At 38.5% G+C, this 12,975-nt stretch overlaps 1 protein-coding gene across 1 annotated transcript in view; it reads left to right on the top strand.

Annotated features, from left to right (window-relative positions):
* The first annotated feature begins 2,983 nt into the window (after positions 1–2,983).
* Positions 2,984–12,975, top strand: part of LOC122547156 (nuclear protein AMMECR1-like) — a 189,886-nt gene continuing 179,894 nt past the window's right edge. Inside the window, exon 1 of the mRNA XM_087991930.1 lies at positions 2,984–3,800. The gene's annotated coding sequence lies outside the window, so the exon portion shown is untranslated. The remainder of the gene's footprint in view (positions 3,801–12,975) is intronic.

Genomic DNA, 12,975 nt, shown 5'->3' with positions numbered 1-12,975 from the left:
ATGAAATGAAAACAGAAAATGCTGGAAATTGTAGAATCCCAAGAGTGTGGAAACAGACCATTCGACCCATCCAGTCCACATCAATCCTCCCACCCAGGTCCACTCCCCTACCCTTAAAACCTGCATTTTCCATGGCCAATCCACCCAACCTGCACATCCCTGGACACAATAGGTGATTTAATATGGCGAATCCACCTAACCTGCACGTCCTTGGACTGTGGTAAGAAACTGGAGCATCCAGAAGAAACCCACACAGACGCTGGGAGAAGATGCAAACTCCACATAGTTGCGTCGTTGGGTCAGCATAAACTAGAGAAAGTCTAATGGCTTCCTTGGATGTAATTTTTCAATTGTGATAATGGGCCTCACCTAAAATACCAACTTTTCCTACTCTTTCAGAAATTGGTTAGCTTGATTTTTTTTTAAATGCGCTTATAAATTTATAGTCTGGAGTTTGCCGGGTCACCTCGTTATCTAGTCCTGAAAGGGCAACAGAATTAAATATGTCCAATGATTGGACAGCATCCTTTCAACAAACTTCACGTATTTTATGATTACCAAAATTAATCTTGTTTAACATTTATTATAGATTTGCTTTGAAACTAATTTTGAATATGCCTTCATTATTATAAAATGTTGTTCACTTTTAGATTGGGAATGTTCGGCTCTCACTGCTTTTGGTTCCAGGCAATTGATGAAGAGCGCCGCTAATGGTGTGTAAAATGGTAAATACTCATCGATCTGATAGTTATCCCTAATGTTACTGCACGGATCGATTTCCGGCTCTGATTGATCAGCGCTGAGGAAAATCATTCGCCCGAGCCAACCCAGTTTGAGAAGAGGAGGAACTTCTACCGTATGGATCAAAAATAAACGCACTTTAATTTTTCCATTGTTATTTTTATTTGAACTTTAATAAAACATTTCAGATTTTAAAAAATCATACTATCTGTGAAATTGTGAATCATTGAAAAAAAAACAGGAGTTAGTTAGGTGAACTGGTTATGGTAAATCCATGAGTGTTAATGTATTTCTGAATTATATACACAGTACCAATCCCCATTACATATCAATACAAAGTAATATATTCCGATAGGTGTACACTACTAGATTGGAATGTGTACTCATTTATCTCATTTAATGAGCTCTTATCCTGTTTGATTGATTGGAAAATAAATATTACAATATCTAAGTGCTTGAGATATGGGATAATGCCGATGTCTCCAGGTAGGTGGAATTGTGTAATGTCAATCTCCCATGACCACCTCTCTACACGTCTTCAAGGGATTGGTATTTACAATAACTGATTAACATAGAAACCTTGCCTATTGCAGATGGAGCGAATTGGCCGAAGGATGTGAGGTTTTTCATCACTCTAAAAGGGTCCTGTACTTGCAATAATAGGCGATACCTTTGGGCCAACCTTTTGTCAGTCGGAAAGCAATACTGTCATAAGCGTGGCTTCTCGCTCGCTCTTTGCCATTCTCTGAAAACCTCTTACCTCCCAGTCTTTCTTTCATTTTGATCCCTGAGCAACACCACTGAGTGGAATGTCGTTTTGTGATGTAATGCAAGGCTGTTTGGCTACTCCCAACGTCGGTGCATTTGTAAGATTATGACAGTCTTCTATACAAAACGTCGCAAAGATCCTATAAAGCAATGGCACAGTTCTGCCTCATGATGCAATCTTCTAGCCACCCCTTAAGAAACCTCGCCGAACATGATGGAGCAGGATGTTCAGTTGGTATTGAAACAGATCGATCTCGAGAGGAGTTGTAAAGGATTATTATGAAACAACGTGGCGACACCGTACATCATTGCAATGGTCATGGGAAATACTTCCGGACACACTGAGTTGCCCGTTCCTTTATAGTTTATTCGATGCACTAACAATATTTAGGAACAGTAGGTGCTGCAACATTCACTTCTTCTGGGCGGCGTTGGTTGAACAAGAGGCAGAATGTGCAATAAAGCAAAATTTTAGGAAAAAAATACTTTTGTGTCATAACGCCAAATTCAAAAGTAATGACGTTGTGTCACTGATCGTGCAAACGACAATAATGCTATGTGTGCGATAACTTGAAAGTATTATGTTATGTTTCCTGAAGAAGGGCTTAAGCCCGAAATGTCGATTCTCTTGCTCCTCGGATGCTACCTGGCCTGCTGTGTTTTTCCAGCATCACATTTTTCAACTCTGGTCTCCAGCATCTGCAGTCCTCACTTTCTCCTAGTATTATGCTGGTAGTCATGTGTAACTCTTTTGACTAAGTTCACAACTTTGTCCAAAAGCCATTAGTTTCTTTACAAGTCCAAAAATGGAAGTTAATCATTTTGTTAGGGACGTGTAGGGAAACTATAATCTTTAATATTCTCGTTCTTTTGGACATTGAAAACCTCTCAGCATTTTCATCATCTTTTTTCCTTCAAACCTCTAACATTCACTATTTTGTTTTCAGGTTAATAAACATTTAAAGAAGCCAGTGTATGTTTATCTCAAGTGAGAGTGTGTGTTTAACACTAGCCTTTTTTTTGTAAAATAAAGAGAATTCCATAGGTATGCCCATTATAAAAGCGGTTCTGACATAATCAAAGTGTGAAATGTTTGATTTCCTTGAAGTGGTCTTACTACAGACCAGATGGATAGATGTTCGTTTTAAAAGTAATGGGAAATCTTTGTTTTTATTACAGATTGCTATTAAACTCACACAAAGTATGAAACACCACAACATCCCATTGGATCCATTCTGTAAATCATTCCAAAATGTCGGTTTGCATTGTTGTGGACTTCTGTAAGAATATAAATAACCACAGGTTAAGGACATAGAATTGACCCTCCTCCGGGGGCATTAGCATCTCCTCATTATTGCGGTATCAACAGAAGACTCTACCTGCCATTTTTTTTCTCTGCAGGCTGTGTGTCATTTCAGACACAGAGACAAGCATCTGGGTTATTCAGCGAGCAGTGTATCAACAGATAATTGTTCTGATCTTGACAGTGTTTTGATTGGCTTGCTATTACATCATAACTACAATCACTAATGTCTGGAACATATTAGGATTTGGCCAGAATATATCTGTATGAGCCCATCGCCTATATACTGGAGATGTGGCCGTGTTTTTTAGCTAATTAAAGGGTCAATGTTGGTGAAGGAATTTACTGTACTAATTTGAAAAAGGAAAAGGATCGTTTGCAGCTATAGGTTGATAGGATGCAGACATTTCAGGCAGCACAATTTGGAAATAAACAATGTCTATAGCCTTGTCCAGAATACTTTGCTGGGATCTTTTAAAATGCATCCTACATTAATAGATTAAAATGACAGATATGTATCCTCAAAGCTCCCATTAGGTACATTGAATTTATGGTATAGTTGGTCCATTTGAAAAGACACTTTCAAATATGTTGGCATATACAATGTATTCAGCGAATCTGCATATTTTGACACTAACACGTATTTTCCTCTGTTTGTTTAATGGTAGGTATCGCCTCTTCGTAAATCCGAACGACCCTATCGCTTCATGACATGATGTATATTAAAGACCTTCTCAGATTTCTCTAGTCGTCACCAGCAAGTAATTTGGAGGGTGCGCTATTTTGGGAGCATTTTGGTGCTGCAGATGCAGACGCTAACGCAGCGAGAATGTTAAAAGATTTGAGCTGCTGGTGACTCAGCTATCTCTCCTTGGTCGTTGTGTTTTAATCACGCCGGATTACTTTCCTCTTTGGAACCGATTTCACGTAGTTTCAGCAGCTGGATCTAACGGCGTTCGATTGCCGGTGTGACTGTCAGTCTAGCACGGTAAGTCATGGTCCATTCATCACCCGAGCATTTGTTTAAAATGAAAAACCAGAAATGTGTCTAGATATGTCTGAGTGTGCAGCTCGGTCGCCGTGGTTTAGTTAGGATTTACATTTTTATTTTTTAAAATCAAACCTGGATTTGGATAATGATACTGGCAGAGTGTATTTATCGCGATCTCCGTATCTCCAAATAATACATGTGCTGTGGGGTCTAAGGCGACCCGGTATCCATTAACTTCCAGTCCCTGTATCTGGCGGTCTCGTTGTCACTATCTACGGCGCTTTCTACCTTCGTTTGGGATAATGGCTGAAAGTAGAAGCCGCTTCATGCCTTCCTAATGTTCTGCCTCTTGCTGAAAATCGGGGCAGGCCTTTAGTCATCATGCTTCTGAGGCTGAAGCAGAGCTTCCCATTGCGATGTTCACGGTCTTTAGTTCCAATTCAGCAAGCGGCGAGACTTCTTTTGACTTTTAAAGGGGCATTGACAACAGTAAGGTCTGGCCAGTTAAAAGAAATTCCTGTTGTGATGTACTGGGGATGTGATTTCTCGTGCTTTTCACTTTACAATGTTCTCTGCGCCTGTATACCGAACTTCCAGTGGAGTCACTGTACAGAAACCAAGTGGGGGAAAATTCTAAGCGTTCTTTTACTTCACCTCGCCTAGCTATAAAACTCTGACCAATGTTCTGGTATTGGTTTGTTAACGATAGGGTTAAAGCAATGGCTATTACCTCGCAGGCACAAAAAAAGCCAACAGCTGTCTTTTTAATGCTGTGTCAAAAGATAATCAAATTGAAGTAACAAAACCTTGATATGCTGATTGGTGGAATTGTCTTTTCAAAGCAAATTATTGCAATTACATTGTATATGTTAACCCATTGTTTTCAATCACAGGCCTCACTGAAATTCTCTTACATATACAGTAATTAAGTCAGGCTTGATCCATTACCAGTAATTCCCCCAAATCATAAGGGATCAATTCCACTTCTGCATAATACTTTTAGTGGGTTTCTCAACTGTAGAAGACCTCATCACTAAGGTTTATATTGTATTCACCAAAATCTGCCTACATGCACTTTCCAGCAGGGGTTGGTGATGAGGAAACACAAATAAGAATTGTAACTATTTCCCCTGTGCCACCACCCTCCCCACCAAAAACAGAAGTGTTGGTAATAGCTCTTACACTGTCTACCCCAATTGAGATCAGCTAATTCCACATGGAGCAGACAGCATACCATCCTTATGTATATCTCACCTTTGAATGGAGCAGTTCCATTTGTTATTTCAGATTCAATCTTTATTTTTGAAAAGTATTCTTATTTTATGAATATAGCTATAAATGTGCACTTGACTCAGACATGAGCTTCTGAACACATAGTCATATTATCACCCAGACTGCCCACATCAACCAGCATAACATCATTTGTCTGCTCCTTCCTTAATTCATTTGTGGTTGAATTGCTTCATCTATGCTTTTGACATCCTTCACTTCAACCGTTTCAGTCCTGCCCTGGAGAGCCTTCCATTCTCCATAAACTGGTTCTCTGCCAAAATTCTAATTATCTGCAATATCCTAATTCACACTTAGTCCTGTTCACCCATCTCACTGATGACATTTGCTCCCAGTCTGACAATGTCTCAGATTTTAATCTTTAATCCATTGTTTTCAAATTCCATTTATGCCTTCAACCCTTCTGTCTTTGGAACCTTTTCCAATCATACAACCAACTAACATCTCTTTGTTCCTCTAATTCTGGTTTATTAAGTATCTCTAATTCAATTGGTTCATCTTCAACTTGTGCCTTCAATTGCCTAAGTCCTAAGTTTTGGAATTGAATCCCTGAACCTCTCCACCTCACTACCTTTTTCTCTTCCTTTAAGATGTTTAAATGTAACAGTTCCATCATTTTTTATCATTTAATATCCTTATTTGGATCAAATATTGTTTGAAAACACTCCAGTGAAGCACCTTGTAATATTCTGTTAGCTTGAAGGCACCACATAAACACTAATTGTTGCTGTAGATGTTATCTTAAAATGCAAACCTCACTTTTCTCTTGCTTCTTCAATGCATTTTACTTTACAAAATCAATGATCAGAGATAGAAAGGTTTAATTTTCTTTTCCTACTACTAGGCTTTATTGATAAGAAAATAGCTGCATTCTGAAACTGTTAAAATCAATGTGAAGAGTTATTGTGAATTATAATGTGAATTATGATTATAACAATATGGATTAAAAAAGTGTGGCTTTTGCTGGAACTAATAAAAATCTGATTATATAGTAAATAAAGTTTTATGCAACAAACTTTACATTGAAATCTTAATGCTTATTCTAAATTTAATGTGTTTAGCCCTTCTTTCATTCGGTAATATCAATTAGTGACATATTGACTCAGTTGATAGGCTCCACAAGACTTAGGAGCAAACATTAGGTCCTTCAGCCTGTTGAGTTTGCCCTGCCAATCACGGTTGATAATTTTCTCAACCCCATTCTCCTGCATTCTCCCCATAACCTTTGATGCCCTGAACAATCAAGAATCTATCTATTGCTGTCTTAATTATACTCAATAACCTGGCCTCCACAGCCTTCTGTGGAAATGAGTTCCACAGATTCACCACTCTCTGGCTGAAGAAGTTTCTCCTCATCTCCATTCTAAAGGTTCTTCCCTTTTACTCTAAGGCTGTACCCTCAAGTCCTATTCTTTCCTGCTAACGGAAACATCTTCACAATATCCACGCTATCCAGGCTTTTCAGTATCCTGTATGTTTCAATCAGATCCCCCCCTCATCCTTCAAAACTCCATCGAGTATAGTCCCAGAGTTCTCAAACATTCCTCATATGTTAAGCCTTTTATTCCCAGGATCATTCTTGTGAACCTCTTCTGGACCCGCTCCAGGGCCAGTGCATACTTCCTGAGATATGGGATCCAAAATTGCTCACAATATTCTAAATGTGGTCTGACCAGAGTCTTATAAAGCCTTAGAAGTACATCCCTGCTTTTATAATCTAGTCCTCTTGAAATAAATGCCTTCCTAACTACCAACTCAACCTGCAAGTTAGCCTTAAGAGAATCCTGGACTAGAACTCTTAAGTCCCTTTGTATTTAAGATTTCTGAACTTTCTTCCCATTTAAAAAAACAGTCTATGCCTCTATTCTTCCCCCAAAGTGCATGACTCACACTTTCCCACACTGTTTTCCATCTGCCATTTCTTTATTCACTCTCCTAACCTGTCTAAATCCTTCTGTAGCCTCTTCAAGTCCTCAATACTACCTGTCCCTCCACCTATCTTTGTATCATCTGCAAACATAGCCAGAAAGCCCTCAGTTCCTTCATCTAGATCCTTAATGTATAAAGTGAAAAGTTGTGGTCCCCCATCAACCCTTGCAGATCTCCGCTGGCCATTGGCTCCCATTATGAGAAGGACCCTTTTATCCCCAAACTCTGCCTTCTGCCAGACAGCCAATATTCTATCTATGCTAGTATCTTGCCTTGGACACCATGGGCTCTTATCTTACTCAGCAGCCTCCTGTGCAGCACCTTGTCAAAGGCCTTCTTGAAGTCCAAGTAGATAACATTCATTGGCTCTTCTCTGATTAACCCAGAGGTGGGGAACCTTTTCATGTTGGAAGGCCGCATTATGTTAGTTGTAATCTAATAAGACGGCATCCAAGAAACTTCAATTATATATTCTTCAAAATTCACATTTTTTTAAATTGTGGCGGTCAGTCTGTGAGAATTATTTAGTTGAATTTTCTTTTACTCTCTGGTATTTTAAATACATTTATTTTAAGATTAAAATAAAAATAATAAAGGACGAAAAAAAACATATTAATAAAAAATAAAAGATTTGTTCTGCAAAATTTGGATTCATTCAAATGGCCACACACAATGGCCTAGAAGGCCAAAGGTTCCCCACCCCTGGTCTAACCTCATGTTACCTTCTCAAAGAATTCTAACAGATTTGTCAGGCATGACCTCCCCTTAATGAAATCATACTGACTTTGCCCTATTTTACCATGCACTTCCAAGTATTCAGAAATCTCACCCATCACTTTGGACTCCAAAATCTTATCAACAATTGGCTAATTGGTCAGTAATTTACTATCTTTTGCCCCACTCCCTTCTTAATTAGCCATTTTTCAGTCCTCTGGGACCTCCCCTGACTCCAGTGATTCCTGAAAGATCACCACTAATGTCTTCACTATCTCTTCAGCTATCTCATTCAGAACTCTGGGGTGTTGTCCATCTGGACCAGATGATTTATCTACCATCAGGCCATTTTCTAGCATCTTCTGCTTGGGAATGACCACCATACTCACCTCTGCTTCTCGCCTCTCTTGAATTTTTGGGATGTTACTTATGTCTTCCACTGTGAATACTGACACAAAAGTACTTGTTCATTTCCTCTGCCAGTTTTTTGCTTCCCATTCCTACTTGTCCAGCAGCTCAATATCCATTTTCACCTCTGCTTTACTCTTAGTATATCTAAAGAAACTCTTGCAATCTTCTTTTATGTTACTGGCTAGCTTAACCTCATATTTAATCTTCTCCCTCCTTTTTTTTAGTTGCCCTCTATTGGTCTTTGACTCAACTTACAATGTAGGTTCAAACCCCATTCGTCAACTTCAGCACATAATCTAGGTTGACATTCTACTGCCACCAAAAACTGTTGAATTGTTGGAGTTATTATAATTTGAACAAGGAAGCTAAGCCCCAACCCAGTCTGCTGCATCTAGAATTTCCACTGGGTCTATTTGAACACAAAGGATATATCATGACCAACATTTTTTTCCCAACACAACCAAAAAACAATGGTATTGCTGTTTATGGGACTCCGCTATGCATAACAACGTCAACAACTTGCATCCATATAATGCCTTGAATGTCATTGAGTCTCAAATAACTTCACAGGAACTTCATAAAACAACATTTGACACTAAACCATGCAACACCAGGTGACCAAAGTTTTGATCAGAGGTAGATTATAGGAGCATCTTAAAGGAAGAATGAGAAGGAAAGGAGTGCAGAAGTTTAGAGAGGAAATTCCAGTGGTGAAGGCTTTGGCACCTGAAATCAATAACAACAGTAGTTGGTAGCAAGTTTTGAGAAGATTTGTAGCTCAGGTTGAGATTTTGGATGCAGGTTTGCTCACTGAGCTGGAAGGTTCATTTCCAGATGTTTCGTTACCCTACTAGGTAACATTTTCAGTGGGCCTCAGGCGAAGCAAAGCTGAAAATTCCTGCTTTCTATTTATATGTTTGGGTTTCTTTAGGTTGGTGATGCCATTTCCTGTGGTGCTGTTATTTCCTGCGGTGTAGTCATTTCCTGTTCCTTTTCTCAGGGGGTGGTAGATGGGATCTAGCTCGATGTTTATGTTTGTATACTACATTGGGCAAACAGGCAGAAAACTAGCCACCAGGATACATGGACACCAACTAGCCACAAAAAGACATGATTCTGGATTTATGGTACTGGAAGAGCACAGCAGTTCAGGCAGCATCCAAGGAGCAGCGAAATCGACGTTTCGGGCAAAAGCCCTTCATCAGATTCCTGATGAAGGGCTTTTGCCCGAAACGTCAATTTCGCTGCTCCTTGGATGCTGCCTGAACTGCTGTGCTCTTCCAGCACCACTAATCCAGAATCTGGTTTCCAGCATCTGCAGTCATTGTTTTTACCTACAAAAAGACATGACCCTGTCTCACTAGTATCCTCACATATGGATGAGGAAGGACACCACTTCGACTGGGATGACACATCCATCCTAGGACAAGCCAAACAAAGACACGCACGAGAATTTCTAGAAGCATGGCATTCCAACCGGAACTCTATCAACAAACATATCGAGTTAAACCCCATCTACCATCCCCTGAGAAAAGGAACAGTAAGTGACTACACCACAGGTAATAACATCACCACAGGAAATGACATCACCAACCCAAAGAAACCCAAACATATAAATAGAAAGCAGGAATTTTTTAGCATTTCTTCGCCTGAGGCCCACTGAAGATGTTCCCGAGTACGGTAACAAAGCGTCTGGAAATGAACCATCCAGCTCAGCGAGCAAACCTGCATCCAAAACAGTAGTTGGTCTTAGTAAAGGAATCTATTAATTGTAATGCACTTTATGATATGCCAAGATAAATGTCAACACAGTATTTCCTTCATTTTTTTTAATTTAAAGCTAATCTGGATACTGACACCATTCTAATGTAAAGTAAGAGTACACCAATATATTTTTAACAGAAAGAATTTCTTGATGCAAGACAGGAAAGATCTGATCCTCCATCACTTCCTGTGGCATAGAAAGCTGTCAATGTTTAGTTTGCAGAACAAAACTAAAATGTGAACATGATGATTTAAAGAAGTCCACAAGACCTACTGTAAGGATGTTTTATTTTCTCTTGCATAGTTTGCCTTTATTTGTATTTTTTTTTAATATGGTGACAAAACCCTGTCATGATTTTCAAAACAAAGAGAAATAGGGAGTAACAAAACATAGATAAATACACATTCACCATGTGAAAAAGAACAGTTGCTCTCTTAAACCCAGTTCTTCATGACATGAATCAGCCACTTAAATTTTATTTCACCGTACATGAGATGGCAGCTGTGGCTCAAAGCTATTATTCCACACAACTGGAAATGGCATCCATGCTTCTAAACCTTTTTCATATGACTGGAAGTCTTATTAGTGACAATAACAATACAGACAATAGCCTTTATTATGCTCTCAGACATTTAATTTAAAAATATCCACAATCCCACAAATTTAAAATCATTATACAGATAAAAACACAGTATGTATTTGTTGATGGGAACTGTTGTTTTAATTAGGTTGAATCTCATTACATCTCTGAAAAACATTTGAAAACAGCTGAATGTTCTGCACATGAAATGTATTATTTTGAAATATAGTGATGTTTGTTGTATAAATAAATTTGAGTAAAAGAAAGAAATGATTAATTAAGCAACATGTGATCCTTACACAGTAGTTTTGTGAATAGTGATCACAATGGAAAATGTAGAGGGCATAATTCTAAAATTGTTAGATCAACAACGTAATAGTTTAGTGCTCTAGACTTACGCCTGTTTCAATCATTATTATTTTAAGTTAGACTTTTCGCATGAGTGAATTAGTCAATGATGTCCAAATATGCTGATTTTATTAAAGTATATTCTATTAACGTATTACTAAAGTATTAAGTAGATTGCCAATGGAATTGAATTGATGTACTTTAGTGAAATCATAATATGTATTTCTAAAATGAAAGTCTTAATTTTGCTCTTAGCGTGTTGTTGTCTGTATAGGGAATAGCATAAAAGAGACATCTGAATCAACTAGAAAGGCCAGTCACAATTTATAATGGACTATGCTGGTTCGACCTAAGTGGACCATAGTATAATTCGAAGAGACAAAATATTCATTTTCATACTGTGAAGGTGTACTCTACTTTCTGTTGCTTTCTTTTTCTCATTTTCAAAAAAAAAATCAGTACACAATCTCTTTGCAACTTTGCCAAAATTGATAGAACCTTTTGAGAACTGTCACTTACTTTCCCTGTGATTCTCTCTCTGATCTCTTTCAATTGACTTATAGCTTTATGGGTGCCAGCAGCACTCTGATAGCTCTCCAAAGTGGCTGTTTTGCATCCAGGTGGTGATCTCTGAAGATATTTTAACTTTGAAGAGCATACCTGCCCAGCCCATTCATGTTCTTGTCCATATTTTCGGTAAGGATGATTGGATAGCATTCATAAAAGGAACACAGGCAAATGTTTTCTTTTTGGTTTACCCCATTCTCGGCCCTCAGTTACCCAAGCCAATTGTTACATTTGAATCGCTAGCCTATTGTAAATTCTCTTAGTCAGCACAGAACAGGAATCATGTCTTTACCTCCATTTCTCTCCCTTAGCTCCTCCCAAATACCAACTCACAACCCAATATATTAGCTGTTAGAATAACCCAAACAATGTGTTCTGATATATTTTCTGGTATATCTGCTCCCAAGAAGACATACATTTTGCTAAAACATATTCATATATAATATATAACTTTTTTTTAGTTACTCACATTTAAAATCTTCTCCATTGATTATGTATATCAAATTTATGCAAACACAGAAACATAGAAAATAGGTGCTGGAGTAAGCCATTCAACCCTTAAAACCTGCTCCACCATTCAATACAATCATGGCTGATCATTTACCTAACAGGGGTTCCTGTTTTCTCCCCATACCCTCTGATCCCTTTAGTCCTATGAAAAACGCCTAACTCCTTCTTGAAAGTAATCAGTGTTTGGCGTCAATTGTTTTCTGTGGAAGAGAATTCCACAGGCTTTCCACTCTCTGGATGAAGAAACTTCTCCTCATTTCATTACTAAATGGCCCATCCCTTATTCATAGATTGTGACCCCTGGTTCTGGGCTCGCTGGTCATCAAGAACATCTTTCTTGCATTTACCCTAAGTAGCCCTGTTAGAATTTTATAGGTTTCTATGAGTCTCCCTAATTCTTCTAAACTCCAGTGACTGTAGTCCTGAACAATCCAGTCTGTCTTCATACATCAGTCCTGCCATCTAGGAATCATTCTAGCAAATCTTTCTTGCACACTCTCCATAGCCACAACATCCTTTTTCATTTGTAAATCTTTCCTCATAAGTATGCATTTATTTGTAGTAGCAGCAAGCTTTTAGGAAGGCTAATGGAAAGTTAGCCTTCATCACAACAGGATCTAATTTCAGGAGCAGTGCAATCTCGCTTCATTTGCATAAAAGTTTGGTTAGATTGCACGAGAAGTGATGTGTACAGTTTTGGTATCCTTACCTCAGAAAGGATATTATTTCTACAGGGAGAGTTAACCAAGGGTTCACCAGACTTGTTTCCATGATGGCAGGATTATCTAATGAAGACAGATTGAGCAAACTGGGCCTGTATTCTCCAGCATGTTGAAGAATGAGAGGTGATCTAATTGAAACCTGCAGAATACTTAATGAGATAGACAGAGTAAATGCAGGTAAGATGTTTTTCCTAGCTGGAGAATCTAGAACCAAGGGGTATAATTTAAAAACAAGGAAAATGCCATTTAGGATTGTTAAATTTGTCCTGGGTGTTAACTGTCAGTAAGTGGAGAGAGAGTAAATTATCATGGGGAGGCAAAAGCCTTGTGGCATTT

The sequence above is a fragment of the Chiloscyllium plagiosum genome, unplaced genomic scaffold, assembly GCF_037043375.1.
Source record: "Chiloscyllium plagiosum isolate Xiang-an unplaced genomic scaffold, Cpla_swu_hap1 HiC_scaffold_11, whole genome shotgun sequence".
NCBI lineage: Eukaryota > Metazoa > Chordata > Chondrichthyes > Orectolobiformes > Hemiscylliidae > Chiloscyllium > Chiloscyllium plagiosum.
The sequence above is the reverse complement of the archived record's forward strand: the minus strand, read 5'-3'. Positions and strand labels throughout refer to the sequence as shown.